Source organism: Amblyomma americanum, chromosome 3, assembly GCF_052857255.1.
Source record: "Amblyomma americanum isolate KBUSLIRL-KWMA chromosome 3, ASM5285725v1, whole genome shotgun sequence".
Lineage (NCBI taxonomy): Eukaryota > Metazoa > Arthropoda > Arachnida > Ixodida > Ixodidae > Amblyomma > Amblyomma americanum.
The window spans coordinates 173,340,610-173,346,416 of NC_135499.1; the positions used below are offsets into that span (position 1 = coordinate 173,340,610).

At 47.9% G+C, this 5,807-nt stretch overlaps 1 pseudogene; it reads right to left on the reverse strand.

Annotated features, from left to right (window-relative positions):
- Nucleotides 1–253: 253 nt before the first annotated feature.
- LOC144123474 (kelch domain-containing protein 3 pseudogene) lies at nt 254–1,764 on the reverse strand (annotated as a pseudogene).
- Nucleotides 1,765–5,807: the final 4,043 nt, after the last annotated feature.

The window sequence follows — 5,807 nt, forward strand, 5'->3', positions numbered from 1 at the left end:
TTCATCTCACTCGTTGTCTTACCTTAGTTCAGACTTCACTTCTGAAGAGGCGTTACAGAAACGTACGCTCACGAGACTAAATCCGGGAGCCATTATTTCTCGCATGCTTCGTGCAACTTTATTCATGCTGAACTTACAAAGTGTTCTCTGCGTAATTACAGTCACGTTTTTACGCACATTCCCTCATAAATCAAGAGACATTTCTCTCTCGTTAATTTGTACACCGAGATATTTAGGAAACCGAAATCGGAATAATGACGACAAGATGTCGCTGTGTCTGCGTGTTTTTTTTATTTCGGCCCACTTGAAATCCCTCTAATTACGGGCTTTGACCGAAGACTTGTCCTTTGATGCGCATCCACTCTGGAACGTGCAAACCACTGTTCTGTCTAGAGGCAAGTCCTACTGTTTGATGAAGACGACCTTGAGGAGACGGTATGACGGGTGTCGCAATCCCAGCTTCGTGTGCTACAAGGAACATCCCAATTGGAATTGGCTACATGGATGAAAAACTTTCGTTTTCCTGGGTGGCCCGCGTTCAGCCCATCCAATGCAACGGTCATGGGATGCTGTTTCCAGTCATAGCACTGATCTCCCACTTGATGTCCTGTGGCAAGTGGCTGATGTCCATGCGCGCATCAATTACGGCCAGCATGGAGAGGGTCTTCAGTGATGGTGCCAAGTCGAGGACATGCAGATCGGAGTGCTCCAAGAGCGTCAAATCGTCGGCGTCGAACGCATTCGTTAGTTGAAGGGCCACCTTGTTGGGCGCTGGGCTTGTGCCTCCAAAGAGAAACAGCCGGCCGCCGACTATGCAACAACACTGACGCCTCCTAGCACATGGGCACTCCCGTTGAGTCTTCACCAGGCTCCACCGCGATGTTTCGGGGTCGTACTTGTGCAAGTCTCCGAAATGGGTCTTCTGGAGCCCGTTGTAACCTCCGAAGATGTACAGCTGGCCATCGTGCACAAAGGCTGAGTGGCTGCGGCGTGCCTCGGGGAGATCACCGTCGACGTGCGGATACACCCAGTAGGCGGAGACCGTGTCCAGGAAGGCTATGTTATTGAAGTAGACCTCGTTCTGCGAGTGGTACGGGCCCTGGGCGTCTCCCCGGCCGCCCCACACGTACATGCGGCTTCCAATGACCGAGGCCGTGTGGAAGTCGCGCCACTGAGGTGGCTGGCCCTTGGTGCGCACGTACTGCCACTTCATGCTTTTGAGGTCGAGGAAGTACACGGCCTGCGAGAAGCGGTCTGACAAGTCCTCGAAGCCACCGAAGATGTACATCCGCTGGCCCACGACACAAGCCGAGTGGCCGTCACGGGGCCCAGGAACTTGGCCATAGGCTCTCCGACGGCTCCACGTCATGGCATCGGTGTCAAAGCGGTAGACGACATTGCAGCCTTCTCGATCACTGCGGCCGCCCCAGAGGTAGGCGCAGTCGCCGTACGCAACGACCGTGTGACCGTACCTGTGGAAGGGCACGTCGACGGGACGCGACTGCGTTTGCACCAGCGCCCACCGGAGGGACACTGTGTTGAGGACATGCACGTCGATGGGCTTGGGGTCGTTGTAGCGCTCGCCCGTGCAGTAGCCGCCAAATGAGTAGACCTTCCCGTTAATGGCCACGGCCGCGTGGTTGACGCGGCGAGGCCCCCCTTCAAGCCGCGCCGTCCACATCCTGGCTTCACGACTTCCGCTCTCCGAGCGGCAGCTGGGCTTCTCGACCTTTCCCCTTGACCAGTCGGGGCACGGAGCGACCTCCAAATGCGCTGCGGTGCTTCCTCTTTTCCTTGCGCGCACTCGATGGCGATGTCGAGAGGTGCGTCGCCGTTGGATCCGCAAATCATCTCGCTTCTCGAGTCGAACGAAGCCTGAAGCGAGGTGAACGCATGCCAGAGTAGAGAGAGCCACGGTAACGATATCCAAGTCCCTGCCACAGCGTACAGGAAAGGAGGCGAAATACTTTTTAAAACCATTGGGTTACCTTGCCTTCGCTTTGCCTGCCTGCCATGTCCATTTCTCTTCTTGATTTCGACTAGGGTATCATTAACTGGCGTTTGTTCCTGGCCTTTCTGTTCTCTTCAATGTACACACCTTAACATTATAACTATTTTCTTTTCCACCACTCATTGCGCTGTCCTCAATTTAAGTTTCCACCCTTCTCGTTAGTCTCCAAGTTTCTGGCCCATAGGTTAACACCGGTGAGACAAGAGCTGTTATTTACTTTTCTCTTTAGGGATAATGGTAAACTGTTAATCATCCCTGAGTATGCCTTCAGAATGCACTCCATCCTATTCTTATTCTTCGGATTATTTCACTCTCGTGGTCCGGATCTGCGATCACTAGCTGCCCTAAGTAGAAGTAATTTCCTTTCACTTATATTGCTTTGCTGCTTATTGTAAACTTTTGTTCCCCTCCGATACTATCGAACATTACTTTTGTTTTCTGCATATTAATTATTAGACCTACCATTCTGCTTTGCCTGTCTAAGACATTAATCACGATTTGAATTCGTCAACTTAGTTACTAAGCAAGGCGATGTCATCAGAAAATCGAAGATTGCTTACGTATTACCCATTATCTTTTATACCAAACTCTCCCCAATCCATTTCTCTGTATACGTAAATAGTACGGTAAACAGTACTTTTATTTCACAGGTATGAGCAATTTCTTAGCGCAGCTTGCAGCTCTTGAGAATCGTACTACTATTGCCAGCACTCGGTGTACTGGCACTTGGTCTCTACCGCAGTTTAGAACCAATTACAAACTATAATCCTTGGCTCGTAATCTTCCATTCTTTCTTAACAAATATAAAGACACTACAGTATTTACTCCAAAAGAGTTGAGAAGTTACTTTTACAGTTACTTTTACATCACATTTTACAGTTCTGCCAGCTTTATCCTATCTATGAGGTTAGAGGACTTTCTAGTTTGGCGTTTCTTAATTAGGTCACTCTTCTCCTGCGCCAGTTTGCCGCTATTCTGCCTAGCTATCCTTCTGCGCATTTTCTAATGATATTTGTAAGATTTAAACTCTTGAGCACTAAGGTCCTCGTCCTCCGTTAAAGGGATATCCCGAATTCCTATACTTCTCTCTTACTGCTAACTTATTGATGTGCTTCATACTAACTAGTTACCTCCGTTCCCTCTTCAAGTCTATAGGCCCTATAGGTCGAGACCTGACCATCTTGTGGTCACAACATCTCACCATGCCGAGCACCTCAAAATCCTGCACGATGTCAGAGTGCTCGCGCAATTTGAAGTTTATTTAATTTCCAGCCTCACCGTTCAGGCGCTTTCAAATCTACTTCCGTTTTTTTTTTTTCTGTGAACTAACTCTACCAATACATACCCAACAATTCTGGACAAAAGCGTTTTTGAGCGGGAACCGTTTCTGAAAGCAATTTTTTCATATAATGTAAGATTTCACTATAACAATCAGTATATCAGCAGATATTTCTTGTTTTTTCTATTAACGTTTTTGCTATCGTCAAAAGCGTTCCCTATTGGTTTTATATGGCAGCTTTAATTGTTCGATGCAATCGATGGAAACACTTTAAAAGAAAGATTTTGCTACATATCAGCAGAAAGAGCTATTACCTTCAATATTTTCATAACAGTATCTTACAATTTTCCAATTTTCAAAATTTCTAGAACCTGTGCCTTAGTTTTCTACTGCATCGTCACCAACCTGTTCTTGCCTTCCTTAGCATTGAAGTCGCTCATGAGGACAGTTTACTACGTTTTTGTTCTACTCTTTGCCGATTATACGTCTTCATAGAACCCTTCCAATATCTCGTCATTACGAGAATCATTACGTCAATATCTCGTCATTTCTCCTCCTCCTACTTCCGAGCCATGCCACTCTGCGTGGGGGACAAAATTTTCAAACCTGTTCGGGCGTGTGCTAGGCCAGCATTTCTGTTGCTGCCGCTATCTCGATCGCCGAAGTGACAGGCGCGAACCCGTGACGAACTGTCGTCACATGCAGCTAGCTTTGAGAATCTGGCATCTTGATTTAGCGGTGTGAGCACGCCTTCCCTTCAACCCCCCCCCCCCCCCCCCCCCCTCCCCAATCATAATCAGCTGAGTTGATCTTACTGTAGAACAAAGGCCTTCTGCCAATGATCTCCTGATACCTCCTTCCAATGTAGTGCAAACAAACTGTAATACAGTATATACAGTGAGGCCCTCGCATGACATAATGTTGAGCCTGTGCCGTGGTGGCAGCTCGACCATTATCTCACCGTGTCTCACCCGCAGTACTGGAAGTTCTGAGGAGGGGTACATTTTACATAGCGTTTCAGACATAGTATGTTTATAACGCTTAACTTCGTATGGTTCCCTTTCAAGTGGTGTGGAGAAGTGCTCGTCAGATATCAAGAAACCGTTCGGGAAGGCGGAAATTTTCCTTGCGGGTGCAGGGGAGGCTCTGTCAGAAGGCGAACAAACTTGGTAGCGACCTGAATGGTCTTTCGGGCCATTCATGCCCATGTTCTCAAGAAGATTCTTCACTGCATGAAAAAAAAAAAAACACGCGACAAAAACGTCCTTACGCTTCTTTTATTTCTGGCACTCACACGTTCGCCGCTGCACACTTGTTAATCAGATGACGGTCTACATAACACTTGGCCAGAGCCGAAACCTCTCCTGCGATGTGTTCCAACTGGTTGTTGTTTTTGTTGCCTTCGTGACACAGGTAGGCTCTCGTGCTTGTAAATCGTCGTCTTCCTCATCTTTCATTCGTTCATTCTGCGCTTCCAAGCGCTTGGAGCCAGCAGTGCTGCCGACTTGGATGTGCAATTGAGCTGGTTGAGTATTAAGATGGAAAGGCTTGGCAATGTCGCCCATGCCATGTGGTATATATCTAGGTCTGCCAAAACAATGCAGAAATGAAAAGAATAAAAGAACCGACGACTGAGTGGTGGGAGGAAATGCTGCACAGCTCAGACCCGGAAGTTCAGCAGGAGCTGTCCGGAAGGGCTAGAGCTTCTGAAAGAATCAATGAGCTCCCGGAATAGAGGTACCGACCACTATCTTTGGTTGCAATTAAAATGTTTCCATCATCATCACCGTTGACAATGTCGCCATGACAGCTTTATGCATTCGCGCAGGAAGGTGAGGTGGCGGCCTAAGCGTCGATAAACCCGAAGAAGTGCGGCCGAATGCTGTGGCACGTAAAATCATTAATAATTAATCCCTCTCTTTATTACTTTTCTTAAAATTTTAAAATCAAAACACTCATCCTTTTTTTGTTCATGACAAAAAATTCACCGGTGTTGCGCTCCCACGTGCTTTTCCTTTTTTTTTAACTGCGTTCAGGTGAATAGCCACCCGATTTTTGGCCGATCCCCCAGTGTGGGTATGTGCCATCTTTTGATAGGCTAACAACAACAACAACAGCGAAAGCAGCGAGAGACGTTGAACGCGCTGCCCATGACGAAAATCAGACTCTGAACGCGGCGGCACGTAAGGCACAAAAAGCACCCAAGGAGGCTGAGAACACTGCACGTTTAGGAAAGCGTCTGATGGCCGAGGTTGCTTAAACTGCGAAAGAAGTAAGGGAGACCTGTACACTGCCTAGATTGGAGAACGTAAGTGGGTGAAAACAGGGGCACGTTCAGCAATCAGAGGCTCGACAGTACCATTTGTTGGGCGAGTTGGTACTCACTATGATCCATAACAGCGCGACAGACGGGACAGAGAACAGAGGACACAACACAAAGCGCTGACTCACAACTAAAATGTTTATTGGCCGCCAGCCAGTATACCTAAATACTGCAATGCTGGCCGGGAAGGATAC